The sequence below is a fragment of the Heptranchias perlo genome, unplaced genomic scaffold (genome assembly GCF_035084215.1).
Source record: "Heptranchias perlo isolate sHepPer1 unplaced genomic scaffold, sHepPer1.hap1 HAP1_SCAFFOLD_390, whole genome shotgun sequence".
Taxonomy (NCBI): Eukaryota; Metazoa; Chordata; class Chondrichthyes; order Hexanchiformes; family Hexanchidae; genus Heptranchias; species Heptranchias perlo.
The window spans coordinates 26,576-47,004 of NW_027139402.1; the positions used below are offsets into that span (position 1 = coordinate 26,576).

Consider the following 20,429-nt stretch of genomic DNA (forward strand, 5'->3'; position numbering starts at 1 on the left):
GGTTTATTTTAAATGAGTTAATGCCTGCCTTAAATGGTAGACTCAGGACTGTCACACAAACAGGTTAAATCTTCATAGAATAATTACCACGGTCATTTTTAAACTGGACGCCGCACAGTGACTTTGCTGTCAGTGAAGAGAGACGAGAAAGACCAAAGTGCCGTTTGCCCCTCTCAGTGTGGCCCTGAAGGACTGTGTCCAGGCTGAAGTTCTGTTCCCACCGGACGATCCTCCCCCCAGATTGTCCTTTCTGAGCTCCAGTCAGGTGATGCTAAACACTCAGGTGGGAAAGACCAAAATCTACAACAAGGTGTTTAAAACAAAGCCGATTTATTTAACAGATATCCAGAATATTAAACTCCAGCCCAGTTTTAGGGGTTATTAACATCAGGAGAAACAAACCCCAACTGTCAGAATGAACATGGTTCAGTCCTGGATGGGATTAACAGCAGAATCCAACCCCTGCAGTCATATGTGAACTCGCTGGTGTCTCAGCACATGTGATGACTGAGTGAATCCCTTCCCACACACGGAGCAGGTGAACAGTCTCTCAACCAATGGGCATGCGTTGATGTGTCAGCAGTTCATTTCTGCTTTTAAGCTCTTCTCACAGTCACTGCATGAAAAGGTCACTCAATAGTGTCAACAAGTTAATGTTTCAGAAGGTGGGATGATCGAGTGAATCTCTTCCCACACACGGAGCAGGTGAAAAGTCTCTCCCCAGTGTGAGTGCGTCGATGTCTCAGCAGTTCGTTTCTGATTTTAAATCTCTTCCCACAGTCAGAACATTTAAAGGTCTCTTATCAGTGTGAACTTGCTGGTGTGACAGAAAGTGTGATGACCGAGTGAATCTCTTCCCACACACGGAGCAGGTGAACGGCCTCTCCCCAGTGTGGGAGCGTTGGAGTGTCAGCAGATTCCTTTTGCTTTTAAAGCTCTTCCCACAGTCAGAACATTTCAAAGGTCTCTCATCAGTGTGAACTCGCTGGTGTGTCAGCAGGGTGGATGACTGAGAGAATCCCTTCCCACACACGGAGCAGGTGAACGGCCTCTCCCCAGTGTGACGGCGTCGATGAGTTTCCAGCTCTGAAGGGTAATTGAATCCCTTCCCACAGTCCCCACATTTCCACGGTTTCTCCATGGTCCGGGTGTCCTTGTGTCTCTCCAGGTTGGACGATCAGTTGAAGCCTCGTCCACACACAGAACACGTGTATGGTTTCTCCCCGCTGTGAACGGTGCGATGTTTTTTCTGGCTGTGTAACTGGTTAAAGCTCTTTCCACAGTCAGTGCACTGGAACACTCTCACTCGGGTGTGTGTGTCTCGGTGCTTTTCCACTCACACTGATGTTTGAAATCTTCTCCCAGAGACAGAACAGACAAACGTTTCTCCTTCCACATTCAAAGGCCGATGATATTCAGGTCCTGATGAATCAAGTGACTCTGTCAGATCTTGATGTGATCTTTGGTTTGAGTTTCCCTCTGCAAATCCTCCCCGTAAAAGGGGTTTATAAAAGTTATCACTGTAATTACAGGATAGAAATTCAGATCAGATAACTCTACTTTCTATGGAACATTATTTCCTCTCTCATTCCTCAAAGCTGTAAATCCCTGTCCCACACACTCTCCCTCCTCCCTGTGCTGAAATCCAAACCCATCGCATCATCTTTCAGTGGCCCAAAACCATGAGTGAAAGGGTGAGAGAGGAATGTGAGAGTGAGTGTGAGAGAGTGTGAGAGAGTGAGTGTGAGAGAGGAATGTGAGAGTGAGTGTGAGGAAGTGAGTGTGAGAGAGTGAGTGTGAGAAAGTGTGAATACAGCAGTGGGCTCAGTGTGGAGAATGAAGTGGGGCAGGTGGAGCATGTTTCAATGGGGCAGCAGTGATCATAATCTCATTCGGTTTAGAACAGTTATGGAAAAGGACAGGGGACAGTCAAATGTGAAAATTCTGAACTGGAGGAGGGCTAATTCCAGTGAGTTAAAAAGGGATCTTGTCCGTGTGGATTGGAATCAAAAATTGGCAGGCAGAACAGTAATTGAACAATGGGAGGCCTTCAAGGAGGAGTTGGTTCGGGGACGGAGTGGACAGATTCCCACGAGGAGGAAAGGAACCGCATCCAAAGCTGGAGCTCCCTGGATGACTGAAGATACAGAGATCACCAATTCTCCTTCATTTACAGAAGCTCCCTGACCGATCACCATTTCTCCTTCATTTCCAGACGCTCCCCGACCGATCACCATTTCTCCTTCATTTACAGACGCTCCCTGACCGATCACCATTTCTCCTTCATTTACAGACGTTCCCTGACCGATCACCATTTCTCCTTCATTCACAGACGCTCCCCGACCGATCACCACTTCTCCTTCATTTCCAGACGCTACCCGACCGATCACCATTTCTCCTTCATTTACAGACGCTCCCTGACCGATCACCATTTCTCCTTCATTTACAGACGTTCCCTGACCGATCACCATTTCTCCGTCATTCACAGACGCTCCGCGACCGATCACCACTTCTCCTTCATTTACAGACGCTCCCCGACCGATCACCATTTCTCCTTCATTGACAGAAGCTCCCTGACCGATCACCATTTCTCCTTCATTTACAGACGCTCCCTGACCGATCACCAATTCTCCTTCATTTACAGACGCTCCCTGAACAATCACCATTTCTCCTTCATTTACAGACGCTCCCTGACCGATCACCATTTCTCCTTCATTTACAGACGCTCCCTGACCGATCACCAATTCTCCTTCATTTACAGACGCTCCCTGACCAATCACCATTTCTCCTTCATTTACAGACGCTCCCTGACCGATCACCATTTTTCCTTCATTTACAGACGCTCCCCGACCGTTCCCCATTTCTCCTTCATTTACAGACGCTCCCTGACCGATCCCCATTTCCCCTTCATTTCCCGGCGGGTAGTGAGGGGGGGATAATGTTCACTGTTTTATATTCGGGTCTGGGGCCGCACTCGGGGTTTGTAAAGCCTGAGCCTGGGCCTGAGCCCGGACCCGGGCCCCGGGGTTTATTGAGCCTCTTGCTCCGATCCTCTAACCTGCACCGAACGCGCTCCTCCCGCAGCCTCGACTGGCCGCGCATGCTCAGGACACACTGACCGGAAGAGAGTCACTACTGCGCCTGCGCACTGGGCTCCACTGATTCAGATAGGGCACAATCTGAACCGCGCTGCATGCTGGGTGATGCAGCCGCCATTGATGATCCTTAATATCAGACCGAAAAACAAAGACATTTGAAGCAGGAAGAGCGCGTTTGGACCAAGGATAATAAAATAAACTGAAAGCCCAGCCCTTCGTGCCATTTCAACCGGCACAAACACACAGCGTCGAAGCCCCCGCCCCACATTGGTGAACTCCAGAAAATATTTTTTTCGGTTACTTTTATTAATTTCGTTTTATTAATTGTTGCAACTGACGGGTTCAATTAATGTTTATTTTCCAACTGCACCTCAGGACCGTCAGTTTCACTATTCACCCCGCCCTGGTGATTAAGGAGATATCCGGACCAATAGGAGCAGCAGGAATTGATAGGAATTTCCTTTTATCGGTGGGGTGCCGCAGAGATCAGTGCTGGGGCCTCAACTATTTACAATATATATTAATGGCTTGGATAAAGGAACAGAGTGTCTTGTGGCCAAATTTGTTGATGATACAAAGATTGGTGGAAAAGCAAATTGCGATAAGGATACAAAGTGTCTGTCAAGAGATATTGACACGTTAAGCAGATGGGCAAAAATTTGGTAAATGGAATATAATGTGGGAAAATGTGAAGTCATCCACTTTGGAGGAAAAATAAAACAGCAAAATATTATTTGAATGGAGAAATACTACAAAACGCTGCGGTACAGAGGGATCTGGGTGTCCTCGTACATGAAACATAAAAAGTCAACATACAAGTGCAGCAGGTAATCCGGAAGGCAAACGGAATATTGGCCTTTATTTCTAGGAGGATGGAGTATAAAAGCAGGGAAGTCATGCGACAACTCTACAGGGTGCTGGTGAGACCACATCTGGAGTACTGCGTACAGTTCTGGTGACCTTATTTAAGGAAGGGCATACTTGCTTTGGAGGCAGTTCAGAGAAGGTTCATTAGGTTGATTCCGGGCATGGAAGTGTTGTCTTATGAGGAAAGATTGAACAGGTTGGGTCTATACTCATTGGAGTTTAGAAGAATGAGAAGAGATCTTATTGAAACATACAAGATTCTGAGGGGACTCGACAGGGTTGATGCTGAGAGGATGTTACCCCTCATGGGGGAATCTAAAACTAGGGGGTATAGTCTCAGAATAAGGGGTCGCCCGTTTAAGACGGAAATGAGGAGGAATTTCTTCTTCCAGAGGGTCGTAAATCTTTGGAATGCTTTACCACATAAAGCTGTGGAGGCTGATTCATTGAATACATTCAAGGCTGAGTTAGACAAATTTTTAATCAGCAAAGGAGTCAAAGGATATGGGGAAAGGGCGTGAAAGTCGAATTAATCTAAAAATTAGATCAGCCATGATCTCATTAAATGGTGGATCAGGCTCGAGGGGCCGAATGGCCTCCTCCTGCTCCTTTCTCTGATGGCCTTTTGGTAAATTGACTGGAGAGATGAGCGGACAGCTGGTCCTGCAACCAATCAGGGTGTATGAGGGGCGGGAGTTGCGGCACTGAAAGGGCGGGTCTAAGCCCAGAAGTCCCTCGTTGTCTGAAGCATCTTTCGCTCCAGGAGAAAACTCGACCTTTCTGTTGTGGCTTGAAACAGATGAAACCAGATGAGGTGGAGCAAACATTTCAACATTTGTTAGAAAAACACATGAATTAAGAACAGCCAACATGGATTATTTGAGATATCTCAAGTCTACTGATAAAGGGAATGTAATGGATGTTGTGTAGATGGATTGTGAAAAGGTGTTTGACAAGCTGCCGGACAGGAGACTATTAAAATGAATGGGGCAGTGTGGGTGGAATTTGTGTGAAGGGCAGAAAACAGAGAGTTGTGGTTAATGGATGTTCTTCAGACTGGAGGGATGTAAACAGTGGTGTCCCCCAGTGTCAGTGTTGGGACCATTGCTCTTCTCAATATCGAGAATGATCTCAGCTTGGGTATGTGGGACACAAGGTGAAAATCTCCAGATGACGCCAAAATTGGCAGCGTGGGGAACTGTGAAGAGGAGTCAGTGACTTCATTGTGACGTGCACAGATTTTCTTATTAATTAACAAGTCTGAGGGTCAGCAACTTTAATACCTTATTAAGAAATATATGAGCAAATTCTTTTTCCTCCACCAGAGTAAACATGCAAGTCCTCCGTATACACGAGATGATCCCACTGGATGGAACCTCAGGCGCCCTGAGCTTGATCTCCGGTGTCTCCAGTCCCGACTGTCCCTTACATCAGTATCCCCTCACTTTTATACCCTGTTGTGATCCATCTCTGTCACTGGAGCTGGAACTTCCCTAATCTGTGGTTTACAAGAACACATTGCTTGGTTCCCAGCAGTTATTTTTCTTCAGTAGCGCTCTCATGACCCCTAAACCATCCTGCTTACTGTTAAATAGAATCATAGAATCAAAGAAATTTATAGCACAGAAAGAGGCCATTCGGCCCAACATGTCCGTGCCGGCCGAAAAAGAGCTATCCAGCTTAATCCCACTTTCCAGCTCTTGGTCTGTAGCCTTGTAGGTCACGGCACTTCAAGTACATACCCACGTACTCTTTAAATGCGATGAGGGTATCTGCCTCTATCACCCTTTCAGGCAGTGAGTTCCAGTCCCCCACAACCCTTGGGTGAAAGAATTTCTCCTCAACTCCCCACTAATCCTTCTACCAATCACTTTAAATCTATGTCCCTGGTTATTAACCTCTCTGCTAAGAGAAGTGGGTCCTTCCAATCCACACAATCTTGGCCCCCTCATAATTTTGTTCACCTCAATTAAATCTGCCTTCAGTCTCCTCTGTTCCAAAGAAAACATCCCCAACCTATCCAATCTTTCCTCTTAGCTAAAATTCTACAGTCCAGGCAACACCCTTGTAAATCTTTCTTGCCTTGTGTATAAAATGTCTGCTATTTGAAAGTCGTGACATTGATCAAAGTCCGCGTTACATTTTCTTGCCATTTGTGTCATGATTTGGAGAAGATCTGCTGCCTGACACTTTAAATCTTACCGATCTTTAACTGTAGCTCACAGTGTCTGAACAGTTACTGTTAACATTGGCCTTTTATGTATCTTCTTGTGCTCCGTCTCCTTAACAACACAAGCTGATCACAGCAATGTTTTCTTCAAATTAAATCCCAGTGTGAAAAAAATGCACAATTTCAGAGTGAAGCAACTTATGCAAGATTGGTGGGAGATGCGACTGGAGAAAATGGGCCTGGGGCAGTGAGAACATCTCTTGAGCATGAAGATATTCAGTATCCGAAGAAGCAGGGAGATGAGGTCGTTGTGTCTATTTATCGTGGTATCTGCAAAATCCATCGTCTCTCAATACCCAGCATCCATCTTCCCCTCTCCTGCTTTCCAGTTAAGGTATTTTTTCTCGTTAAGTCGCAGTATTTGCTTTGAACATCTAATTCACCGGCATCTGGAGGAGCAGAGGAAGCTGGAGATAAAGTAATGACAGAAACAGAAGGAGATGGCTCGTGATGGCAGAATCTTGTGTGTGTCAATTGCTTCAAGTGAGACATGACAGTCCTGAGTTGCCTTGCACCTTTCCCAGGAGCTGCACTGATTCGGTGCGTGTGTTTTGGAAATGGAAACAGTTCCACCAGCAGCTTGTGGTAATATTTCCCCTCACTGTCCATTTCATGTACCTGCCGACCCGCACTTGGTGCTGTCATTGTCTGAACAAGTCTTTCATGTTCAAACAGTAAATTCCATTTTGTGCGAGCAACTTGTCTGGGGCGAAAGTGACGTGAGTTTCAAAGGGACAAGTCGGAAAGGCAGCGTTGGTCTGTTTGCTTGAATGAAAATTGCAGCAGATTCGCTGGTGGTCCAGTGCTGAGGATTCGGGGCTCTCACCGCCGCAGCACCATGTTTGATCCCCGATCAGGGAACTTGACTTTCCTGGTGTTGTTCAAAATATCACCAACCAAATTCCCCCGACTGAGCACAAAGCTCGCTCCTGATCAACATGAGCAATTTCACCGCTCCTGCCTGAACAGCCAGCAGCCCATCATTCTTCAATTTTACAACCCAGAAGAGCAATACACAATGCACTTTCTTGCCTTCTGAAAAATGCCTCCTGTTCGAAAGTCGTGCCGCTCATCAAAGTCTGCATGAAGTTTTCTTGTAATTTCTGACATGATTTGGAAAAGATCTGCTGCCTGACACTTTAAATGTTGCCGACTTTTAACTGCAGCTCACAGTGTCCGAACAGTCACTGTTATCATTGGCCTTTTATGTATCTTCTTGTACTCCATTTCCTGAACAACACCAGCTGATCACAGCATCGTTTCTTCAAATTGAATCCCAGTGTGAAAAAATGAACAATTTCAAAGCTAAGCAACGTGTGCAAGATTGGAAGGAGAGTGCGAGAGGAGATAATTGGCTTGGATCAGTGATCTCTTGAGCATGAAGACATTCGTTATCTGAAAGAAACACGGAGATGAGATTTCTGTCTATATTTATCAGTATAGAAAATAAGCAGGGAGTTGAGATCCTTTTGTCTATTCATCCTGCTATCAACAAAATCCTTCGCCTCTCAATGCCCAGCATCTTTCTTTCCAACTCCCTGCTTTGCAGGGAAGTCTTGGTTTCAATAATTCTCCATGTTAGCAGCAAACATCTAATTCACCTGGCAGATCTGGCCGTGTCTTCTAGTCATATATCATCCCATCGTGCTGACATCATGTGAGCAACTCAAGATAAGCTGTTTGATATTCATGGATTGCATTTGAGCCAGTTTTCTATCTCAATATGTCGAGGAACCAACAAGTGAACAGGCTATTTTAGATCTAGTATTGTGTAATGAAACAGGGTTAATTGGTAATCTTGTAGTAGATGATCCTCTGGGGAAGAATGATCATAATATGGCAGAATTTCATATTGAGTTTGAGAGTTATGTCGTTAAGTCCGAAATTAGGGTCTTAAGTCTAAAAACCAATAACGTAGTTATGAGGGGTGAGTTGGCTAAGGTAGTTTGGGAAATTAGATTAAAAATATGATAATAGATAAGCAATGGCGAACATTTAAAGAAATAATTCATAATTCCTCAACAAAATTACATTCGCTTGAGGGTTAAAAACTCCACCGGAAAAGTGGTGCAACCTTGGTGAACTGGAGAAATTAATGACAGGATTAGTTTCAAAGAGGCTTACAATGTTGCCAAAAATAGTCGTAAGCTGTGGATCAGGAGGGTTTTAGAAATCAGCAAAGGATGACCAAGAAATTGATAAAATGGGTGAAAAAAGAATGAGGGTAAACTGGCAGAAAATATCAAAATGGATTGTAAGAGCTTCCACAAGTATGTATAAAGGAAGAGATTAGTAAAAGTAAACATGGGTCCTTGGAGACAGAGACAGGAGAATTAATAATGGAGAATAAGGAAATGACAGAGACGTTTAACAAGTATTTTGTATCTGTCGTCATAGTAGAAGACACAAAAATCATACCAGAACTATTGGGGAACCAAGTTTCTAATGAGAGTGAGGAACCTAAAGCAATTAAGATTAGTAAAGAAACAGTACTGGAGAAATTAATGGGACTAAAAGCTGACAAATTCATTGGCCCTGATGGCCTACATCCTAGGGTTTTAAAAGAGGTGGCTGCAGAGACAGTGGATGCATTGGTTTTATCTTCCAGAGTTCCCATGATTCTAGAAAGGTCCCCATGGATTGGAAGGTACCAAATGTAACCCCTCTATTCAAGAAAGGAGGGAGAGAGAAAACAGGGAACTACAGGCCATTTAGCCTGACAATAGTAGCAGGGAAAATGCTCGAATCTATTACTAGGGACGTGGTAACAGGGCACTTAGAAAATCATAATATAGATAGGCACATGCAACTCGTTTTATGAAAGGGAAATCGTGTTTGACAACTCTATTAGAGGTTTTGAGGGTTTAAATAGCAGGGTAGATAAGGGAGAACCAGTGGATATAGAATATTTGGATTTTCAAAAGGCATTCGATAAGGTGCCACACAAAAGTTTGTTAAACAAGATTAGGGTTCATGGGATTGTGGGTAATATATTAACATGGATTGGGGATTGGTTGACGGAGAGAAAACAGAAAACCGGAATAAACAGGTCATTTTGGGGTTGGCAGGTTGTAACTAGTGGGGTGCCGTGAAGATCAGTGCTTGGGCCTCAGATATTTACAATCTATATTAATGACTTAGATGAGGGGACCGAGTGTAATGTATCCAGGTTTGCTGACGAGACAAAACTAGGTGGGAAAGTAAGCTGTGAGGAGGACGGAAAGAGGATGAAAAGTGAAACAGACAGGTTAAGTGAGTGGGCTAGAAGTTGGCAAATGAAGTATAAAGTGGGGAAATGTGAGGTTATTCACTTTGGTAGGAAGAATAGAAAAGCAGAATATCTTTTAAAAGGTGAGAGACTGCGAAATGTTGGTGTTCAGAGGGATTTGTGTGTCCTTGTACACGGATCACAGAAAGTTAACATGCAGGTGCAGCAAGCAATTAGGAAAGCAAATGGTGTGTTGGCCTTTATTGTGAGGTGGTTGGAGAACAAGGATAAGGAAGTCTTGCTGTAATTATATAGGGCTTTGGTGAGACCACATCTGGAGTACTGTGTACAGATTTGATCTCCTTACCTGCGGAATGATACACTTGTCTTAGAGTGGGTGAACAAAAGTTCACTAGATTGATTCCTGGGATAAGAGGGTTGTCCTGTGAGGAGAGATTGAGTAGAATGGGCCGATATTCTCTGGAGTTTACAATAATGAGGTGATCTCATTGAAACATATAAAATTCTTGGAGGGCTTGACAGGGTAGATGCTGGGATGCTGTTTCCCCTAGCTGGAGAGTCCAGAACTAATGGTTATAATCCCAAGATAAGGGGCCGGCCATTTGGTACAGAGATGAGGAATAATTTCTTCACTGAGAGGGTTGTGAACCATTAGAATTCTCCACCCCAGAGGGCTGTGGATGCTGAGCCATTGAATAGATTCAAAACTGAGATAGATAGATTTTTGGACACGAAGGAACTCAAGGGATATGGGGACAGGTCGGGAAAGTGGAGTTGAGGCCGAAGATCAGCGATGACCTGATCAAATGGCGGAGCAGGCTCGAGGGACTGAATGGCCAATTCTTGCTCCTTTCGCTGATGTTGGTCCGCTGGAAAAGCAGAACTTGCCAGCTGTTTTAAAACTTTTAGCCTGAACAGGGACTTGAACCCTGGACCCTCAGATCACTACCTATTTTAAAAGTCTGATGTTCTACCGACTGAGCTATCCAGGCTCGCTGTTGGATTAGTTTCCATCATACAGATTCATGGTGGGACTCTGAATTATCCCTGTCGATGGAGAAGAAGGGGAGAATTCCTTTTTCCAATTTTCAGCAACGTGTTGAGGAGAATCCTTATTTCTGTTGAACATGATGTAAGAAACATGGACAGCGAACTCGTGAGTTTACAATTCTTCTTGTTTGTACAAAATGTCTTGTCATTCGTTCGCAGCAAATAAAAAATACACTTTACCCAATGGCTCAAAAGCTGAACTTGTTCCACACGGGAGCTGGAAAAGGCCTCTCGAGATTTCAGCCGATCAACAATTGAAAGCTGAATAATTTCACCCGTTACACCGTGACACCAGGCAGCAGATTTGCCTCCCGAATTTTCCCTACACGACACTTCAAACCGATGAATCTCTGCTTCAATGAAAAGAAGAATTGTGTGTTTGGTTCTTCAGATTTAAAGATGTCGTGCCGGCCGCTTTACCATTTCAGCTCTCGCCAATCGCCCCCTCTCCCTCCTATAAACAAATAAACTCTCGCCTGCTATTGCAAGAGGGGAGGCCAGAGGAGCCTCAGTGCCCACATGGGGACATGAAGAAGTCGATGTGTTATGGAACCGGTTGTACCTTGAACTCCAGTCAAAATGTTTAGAAGGTTCAACTACTTTAGATGGTGCTGAAACTCACAACCCCAGCATTTCTCGAGTGTATAATTATTGTAGAAATAACGCGCGCTGACCGATTGCTCCACTGGAGCCGCGCACGGTCTGTGTCCCCAGTGCTCCCATCAAACAGCTTCATCCTCGGTCTCTCAATTATCACTTCCTGATCTTTCCCACACAGAAACCTCCAACCAAGAGGCGATTCGCTTAACATCCGCAGTGACCTTTAAAAGCCGTGGAATCTGAAACAATGCCCCTGAAGATAAGAACTTTTAATTATATTATTATTGACTAAAGGCCAATTTTTTCATGGTACTTTAAGGAGGATTTGGGCAAAGTGGGAGCTGAAATTATGAAACTCTCTCTGGGCTGTCGGTGATTGGAGAGATGGGAGTTATTTCATTTGAAAACCGAGGCTCGGAACTTCCTGATGGAGAAGTGTGAGAGAAGATTGTGGTTAGTGGCAGTTGCCGGGGAGATCGAGAGGAGAGGGAGAAAAGTCAAAGTCACAGCTGTGACAGCTCAAGTGCTCTGCTTATCTGTAATATTTAAAAAGTAATGTACAGTACAGGGCAAACCAGTTTAGAATGTGACCGTGACATGTAAATGTGACGACACGTTCTTGTTTCTGGGCTCATTGAGGTCGGGGTATAATTCTCGATTCGAGGTTCATATCCCGGCGAATCCCTAATTTAGCCCGGGACTTTTGATCTTGATCTGCGGTTCAAACTTTTGCGATGAGGGAAAGGAAGTCCCCAAATCACTCCACCTGAATCTCAAGCGCTTTCTGAAGAAATTCAGTTCAAACAATCAGGACTTTAAAGGCACCTCAATGACCTGCACTTTCATTGAACGAGCTTTGCTTACAATTGCATTCGACCTTGAAACCGCTCTGGTCTTTCCCCTCACTGAAGCAGAGTGTGGCCGCTCTGTATCTGTGAGCATGTCGGTGACGAGGTTCGCTCTGATATTGGTCGCTTTCAATTTTTAAAATTTCACCAAACTCAGGGAAAAGAAACCGAGAATCGAATTGTCCCTGTAAGTGATGAATTGAAGGGATTGGTGCTCCAAGCAGATCTGGAAAATGCGCAGTGCGGTCGCTCAGGAATTCCAAATCCACCCTCTCACCACTCGACGATCATATTAACTGAGCTTTACTCTGGCCCAGTGTCACCGCGCTGAAATCGAGTATTTCTCTGGCACGTTTCTATTAACTTCACAGTTGCTGGTTTAAGAGTGAAGACCGGCTCGTTGGATTTTCACTCCTGCAAGTTTCAACCATTCATTTTGGACTGACTGTGGACAACTGTTCTATTGGTCACTGCAATCAAACAGTTGAGCTCAGTGAGTTACTGGTTTAGTGGGTGAATTCTTCACCTGTCTCGGTGGTGCTATCGGTTGGTGCGAAAGTTTGATGGTTCGAGCCCTAATTTTATTTTCCCTCAGGATTCATCACCTCAAAGTTCCAGGGTTTCAATGTGTCTTTTGTCTGCAAGAAAATGTACCGTGATCATTGCCGGCTGAGCAGGGCTGATATTCCACCATTTACCCTGTTGTCGGAGAGCAGGCACATGAATCATATAAAGGAATGGAACATTGGCTTCACGGAAATCACAATTCATAACCCATTTATTTTAAACGGGTTTATTTTAAATGAGTTAACGCCTGCCTTAAATGGTACACTCAGGACAGTCACACAAACAGGTTAAATCTTCATAGAATAATTACCACAGTCATTTTTAAACTGGACGCCACACAGTGACTTTTCTGTCAGTGAAGAGAGACGAGAAAGACCAAAGTGCCGTTTGCCCCTCTCAGTGTGGCCCTGAAGGACTGTGTCCAGGCTGAAGTTCTGTTCCCACCGGACGATCCTCCCCCCAGATTGTCCTTTCTGAGCTCCAGTCAGGTGATGCTAAACACTCAGGAGGAAAAGACCAAAATCTACAACAAGGTGATTAAAACAAAACTGATTTATTTAACAGATATCCAGAATATTAAATTCCAGCCCAGTTATAGGGGTTATTAACATCAGGAGAAACAAACCCCAACTGTCAGAATGAACATGGTTCAGTCCTGGATGGGATTAACAGCAGAATCCAACCCCTGTAATCACTTTTGAACTCCCTGGTGTCTCAGCACGTGTGATGACTGAGTGAATCCCTTCCCACACACGGAATCATAGAATCAGAGAAAGCTACAGCACAGAAGGAAGCCATTCGGCCCATCGTGTCTGTGACGGCCGAAAAAGAGCTATCCAGCTTAATCCCACTTTCCAGGGCTTGGTCCGTTGCCCTGTAGGTTACGGCACTTCAAATGCACATCCATGCACTTTTGAAATGAGTTGAGGTTTTCTGCCTCGACCACCCTTTCAGACAGTGAGTTCCAGACCCCGACCACCCTGTCCGCTTCTGTGTATCCTCGAACTTTATCACTGCTATCCGGAGGTCGAGGAGACAACCATTCGCTCCTCTATGACATAAATCGTGAATTATACCCTGACCCCGACGAGCCCAGAAACAAGAACGTGTCCTTAAATTAAAGTGTTACAGACACATTCTGTGAGAGGTCTGTCTGTGCGATGAAATGGTGTTTTTGAACAGTCATTCTGATATCGGTTTCCTCCTCAAACCTGAACAAATACCAATTCCAAAGTGTGACTTTGTCGCTGAATTCCACAAATTAGGTAAAAATAATAAGCGACACAAAGCACTGCTGGGAGTTGAACCCAGGATCGCCTGTTTACAAGACAGATGCTTTAACCAACAAAACCACAGCACCAATTCACAGCACCTGTTTCCCACCTCGTCTCACTAATATCGATCAGCGACACGTTACTGTCTGTTCGAGGCACAGACCGTTTTATCTTTGTCTGTTTCCCTTGTCCGTTTACCTGTGCATCCTGATACTGCCTGCATTTCTCGCTGTGTTTATCTTTGTGTATCCATCAGTGCGTTGATACACGGATGATAAAGTGTGCTTGTGTTTGTTACATTAAATAAATTAGGGGTTCAGACAATTCTCGCTCTGACATTGGAGAACTATTGAGTCATAGAGTTATACAGCACGGATAGAGGCCCTTCGGCCCATCATTGAGCCGAACTTTACAGCAAAGTGTTGTTTATTGTGGTGCTGAAACGAAAAAACCGAAGAGGTCCAAAAAGGGAAAAGGAGCAAAAACTTGTGAGGGAAAATAACGACAACAATCAAGGTATTTACAGGTATATTAAGAGAAAGAAGGGTGACTAAGAGTAATGTGGGACCCTTAAAGACAGATGGAGGTGATATTGTAATTGAAAATCAGGAAATGGCAGAGTTGCTAAATATTTCATTTAGATCGGTCTTCATGGAAAAGGATGAGGCGAACATAGCAGAGACACGAGGAAAACTGTAAATAAATCAAGGGGATTCAGTGTAAATCAGATAATGGCGATGGAGAAAATAATGAGATTGAAGATTGTCAAATCTCCAGGACCTGATTTTACCATCCCAGGGGAATAAGAGGAATAGGTAAGGAACTTGTACATGCTTACTCATGATCGATCAAAACTCTCTTGATTCAGGAATTGTTGCTTTAATTGAAACATTGTCAATGTCACTCCATTATTTCGGATGGGTCGGAGAGATAAAGTTGGAAATTCTAGGCCTATCAGTCTGACGCCTGTTGTGGGGAAGTTACCAGTATCCGTTATTGGGGAAAGAATGACTGAGCACTTGGATAAATATGGAGTAATCAGAGAGAGCCAGCATGGATTTGTAAAGGGGAAGTCAAGTCTAACAAAGCTCGTTGAACTTTTTGAAGGTGTAACTAACGTGCTCGATAATGGAGTGTCTCTGGGTGTTAGATGGACATTGACTTCCAAAGGCATCCAATAAGGGACCACATAAGAGACTGTCAACAAAAATGAGAGTGCGTGCAATTTAAGGCAACCTATTGAAATGGGTCAGGAGTTGGTTAGAAGGTGGGAGGCAGAGGCCCGGGATAATAAGGGATGTACTCAAATTGGCCGGATGTGATTAGTTCTGGGGCATCAGCTTTTTCCGATATGTATAAATGACGGAGATGAAGGAATAGAGAGCCGAACACTGACGTTTGTCGCTGACATCGAGTTAGGAGGCGCAGTGAGTAGTGTAGATGGGAGCATAAAGTTACAAAGGGAAATTGATAGATTCAGTGAGTTGGTAAAACTGTGTCAGATGGAGCTTACATAGAATTACATCGAATGTACATCACAGAAACAGGCAATTCGGCCCAACTAGACTATACCGGTGTTTATGCTGCAGACGAGCCTCCTCCAACCCCTCTTCATCTAACCCTATGAGTAATCTCTAATATTCCCTTCTCCTCTATGTGCTTATCCAGCTTCCCCGTAAATGCATCCATTCTATTCGCCTTAACTACTCCTTGTGGTGGCGAGTTGAACATTCTAACGCCTCTCTGGGGAAGTCTGTTTCTCTTGAATGCCAGATTGGATACATTAGTGACTGTATTAATGTTTCAGAAGATGGGATGATCGAGTGAATCTCTTCCCACACACGGAGCAGGTGAAAAGTCTCTCCCCAGTGTGAGTGCATCGATGTCTCAGCAGTTCGTTTCTGATTTTAAATCTCTTCCCACAGTCAGAACATTTAAAGGTCTCTCAGTGTGAACTCGCTGGTGTGACAGAAGGAGGGATGACCGAGTGAATCTCTCCTTACACACGGAGCAGGAGAACGGCCTCTCCCCAATGTGAACTCGCTGGTGTCTCAGCAGGTTGGATGACTGAATGAATCTCTTCCCACACACAGAGCAGGAGAATGGCCTCTCCCCAGTGTGGGAGCATTGGTGCATCAGCAGGGTGGATGACCGAGTGAATCCCTTCCCACACACAGAGCAGGTGAACGGTCTCTCCCCAGTGTGAGTGCGTTGGTGTGTCAGCAGATGAATTTTGCTTTTAAATCTCTTCCCACAGTCAGAACATTTAAAGGTCTCTCAGTGTGAACTCGCTGGTGTGACAGAAGGAGGGATGACCGAGTGAATCTCTTCCCACACACGGAGCAGGAGAACGGCCTCTCCCCAGTGTGAACTCGCTGGTGTCTTAGCAGGTTGGATGACTGAATGAATCTCTTCCCACACACAGAGCAGGAGAATGGCCTCTCCCCAGTGTGGGAGCATTGGTGCATCAGCAGGGTGGATGACCGAGTGAATCCCTTCCCACACGCAGAGCAGGTGAACGGTCTCTCCCCAGTGTGGGTGCGTTGGTGCATCAGCAGGGTGGATGACTGAGTGAATCCCTTCCCACACGCAGAGCAGGTGAACGGTCTCTCCCCAGTGTGAGTGCGTTGGTGTGTCAGCAGATGAATTTTGCTTTTAAATCTCTTCCCACAGTCAGAACATTTAAAGGTCTCTCAGTGTGAACTCGCTGGTGTGACAGAAGGAGGGATGACCGAGTGAATCTCTTCCCACACACGGAGCAGGAGAACGGCCTCTCCCCAGTGTGAACTCGCTGGTGTCTCAGCAGGTTGGATGACTGAATGAATCTCTTCCCACACACAGAGCAGGAGAATGGCCTCTCCCCAGTGTGGGAGCATTGGTGCATCAGCAGGGTGGATGACCGAGTGAATCCCTTCCCACACGCAGAGCAGGTGAACGGTCTCTCCCCAGTGTGGGTGCGTTGGTGCATCAGCAGGGTGGATGACCGAGTGAATCCCTTCCCACACGCAGAGCAGGTGAACGGTCTCTCCCCAGTGTGAGTGCGTTGGTGTGTCAGCAGATGAATTTTGCTTTTAAATCTCTTCTACAGTCAGAACATTTAAAAGGTCTCTCATCGGAGTGCACTCGCTGGTGTGACAGAAGGTGTGATGACCGAGTGAATCTCTTCCCACACACGGAGCAGGTGAACGGCCTCTCCCCAGTGTGAACTCGCTGGTGTCTCAGCAGGTTGGATGCCCAAGTGAATCCCTTCCCACAAGCAGAGCAGGTGAACGGCCTCTCCCCAGTGTGAGTGCGTTGGTGTGTCAGCAGAATACTTTTGCTTTTAAACTTCTTCTCACAGTCAGAACATTTAAAAGGTCTCTCATCGGAGTGAACTCGCTGGTGTGACAGAAGGTGTGATGACCGATTGAATCCCTTCCCACACACGGAGCAGGTGAATGGCCTCTCCCCAGTGTGAGTGCGTTGGTGTTTCAGCAGAATACTTTTGCATTCAAACATCTTCTCACAGTCAGAACATTTAAAAGGTCTCTCCCCAGTGTGAACTCGCTGGTGTGTCAGGAGGCCGGATGACTCAGCGAATCCCTTCCCACACACGGAGCAGGTGAACGGCCTCTCCCCAGTGTGACGACGTCGATGAGTTTCCAGCTGTGACGGGTAATTGAATCCCTTCCCACAGTCCCCGCATTTCCACGGTTTCTCCATGGTCCGGGTGTCCTTGTGTCTCTCCAGGTTGGACGATCAGTTGAAACCTCGTCCACACACAGAACACGTGTACGGTTTCTCCCCACTGTGAATGGTGTGATGTTTTTTCTGGCTGTGTAACTGGTTAAAGCTCTTTCCACAGTCAGTGCACTGGAACACTCTCACTCGGGTGTGTGTGTCTCGGTGCTTTTCCACTCACACTGATGTTTGAAATCTTCTCCCATGGATAGAACAGACAAACATTTCTCCTTCCACATTCAAAGGCCGATGATATTCAGGTCCTGATGAATCGAGTGACTCTGTCAGATCTTGATGTGATCTTTGGTTTGAGTTTCCCTCTGCAAATCCTCCCCTGTAAAAAGAGTTCATAAAAGTTATCACTGTAAGTACAGGATAGAAATTCAGATCAGATAACTTTACTTTCTATGGAACATTATTTCCTCTCTCATTCCTCAAAGCTGTAAATCCCCGTCCCACACACTCTCCCTCCTCCTTGTGCTGAAATCCAAACCCATCGCATCATCTTTCAGTGGCCCTAAACCATGAGTGAAAGGGTGAGAGAGGAATGTGAGAGAGTGAGTGTGAGAGAGTGTGAGTACAGCAGTGGGCTCGGTGTGGAGAATGAAGTGGGGCAGGTGGAGCATCTTTCATTGGGGCAGCAGTGATCATAATCTCATTCGGTTTAGAATAGTTATGGAAAAGGACAGGGGATAGTCAAATGTGAAAATTCTTAACTGGAGGAGGGCTAATTCCAGTGAGTTAAAAAGGGATCTTGTCCAGTTGGATTGGAATCAATAATTGTCAGGCAGAACAGTAATTGAACAGTGGGAGGCCTTCAAGGAGGAGTGGGTTTGGGTACAGAGTAGACAGATTCCCACGAGGAGGAAAGGAACAGCATCCAAAGCTCGAGCTCCCTGGATGACTGAAGATATAGAGATCACCATTTCTCCTTCATTTACAGACGCTCCCTGACCGATCACCATTTCTCCTTCATTTACAGACTCTCCCTGACCGATCACCATTTCTCCTTCATTTACAGACACTCCCTGACCGATCACCATTTCTCCTTCATTTACAGACTCTCCCTGACCGATCACCATTTCCCCTTCATTTACAGACGCTCCCTGACCGATCACCATTTCTCCTTCATTTACAGACACTCCCTGACCGATCACCATTTCCCCTTCATTTACAGACGGTCCCTGACCGATCCCCATTTCTCCTTCATTTACAGACACTCCCTGACCGATCACCATTTCTCCTTCATTTACAGACACTCCCTGACCGATCACCATTTCTCCTTCATTTACAGACGCTCCCTGACCGATCGCCATTTCTCCTTCATTTACAGACGCTCCCTGACCGATCACCATTTCCCCTTCATTTCCCGGCGGGTAGTGAGGGGGGGATAATGTTCACTGTTTTATATTCGGGTCTGGGGCCGCACTCGGGGTTTGTAAAGCCTGAGCCTGGGCCTGAGCCCGGACCCGGGCCCCGGGGTTTATTGAGCCTCTTGCTCCGATCCTCTGACCTGCACCGAACGCGCTCCTCCCGCAGCCTCGACTGGCCGCGCATGCTCAGGACACACTGACCGGTAATGAGTCACTACTGCGCCTGCGCACTGGGCTCCACTGATTCAGATAGGGCACAATCTGAACCGCGCTGCATGCTGGGTGATGCCGCCGCCATTGATGATCATAATATCAGGCCGGAAAACAAAGAGATTGGAAGCAGGAAGAGCGCGTTTGGAACAGAGACAATAAAATAAACTGAAATACCAGCTCTTCGTGTCATTTAAATCGGCACAAACACACAGCGCAGACGCTCCACCACTTTGGTGAACTCCAGAAAATATTTTTTCGGTAACTTTTATTAATTTCGTTTTATTAAATGTTGCAACTGGCGGGTTCAATTCATATTTATTTTCGAACTTCACCTCAGGATGTCAGTCTCAACACTAATCCCGCCCTGGTGATTAAGGAGAGTTCCGGACCAAGAGGAGGAGCGGAAATTGACTTGAGGGGTGGGCGTCTGAGGGGTGAGTTGGTCCTCCAACCAATCGGAGTGTGTGAGGGGTGGGAGTTGTGGCACCGAATGGGCGGGTCGAAGCCCAGATGTCCCTCATTGTCTGAAACATAATTTTTAAAACCTAATTTATCTTAAACTCCTGGAGACAACTCGACCTTTCTGTTGCGTCTTGAAACAGATCAAACCAGATGAGGTGGAGCAAACATTTCAACATTTGTCAGAAAAACACATTAACGAAGAACAGCCAACATGGATCATTTGAGATAACTCAAGTCTACTGATAAAGTGAATGTCGTGGTTGTTGTGTACATTGATTGTGAAAGGGTGTTTGGTAAGATGCCGGACAGGAGGCTTGTTGATAAAATTAGTACTTACCGTATTAAAAGGAATGAGGCAGTGTGTATAGGAAGTTGTGTGAAGGGCAGAAAACAGAAAGTAGTGGTTAATGGATGTTCTCCAGACTGGAGGGATGTGAACAGTGGTGTCCCACAGGATCAGTGTTGGGACCATTGCTAACCACAATACAGAGAATGATCTGAGCTTGGGTATGTGGGACACAAGGTGAAAATTTCGAGATGACGCCAAAATTGGCACCGGGGCAACTGTGAAGAGGAGTCAGAGACTTCACTGTGACGTCCACGGGTTAGTAAATGGGCCAGGTGAAATTTAATGCAGAGAAATGTGACGTGATGCATTTTGAGAGGAAGAAAAATGAGATGAAATGTAAACTAAATGGTCAAAGTTTAAAAGTAGAGAAGCAGAGAGACTTAGGGATGGAAGGTTCTAAATAATGCATTGTCTTATTAATTAACAAGTCTGAGAGTCAGCAACTTTAATACCTCATGAAGAAATATATGAGTAAATTCTCTTTCCTCTCCCATACCAGACTAAACATGCAAATCCCCCGTGTGGACGAGATCAGCCCTCTGGATGGAA

The 20,429-nt window shown here is 45.5% G+C and overlaps 1 non-coding gene across 1 annotated transcript; it reads right to left on the minus strand.

Moving 5' to 3' along the window:
- Positions 1 to 10,331: 10,331 nt before the first annotated feature.
- Positions 10,332 to 10,416, minus strand: trnak-uuu (transfer RNA lysine (anticodon UUU)). The gene is given in 2 exon segments: positions 10,332 to 10,367; positions 10,380 to 10,416. It is a non-coding gene; the product is annotated as a tRNA-Lys (tRNA).
- Between the last annotated feature and the right edge of the window lie 10,013 nt (positions 10,417 to 20,429).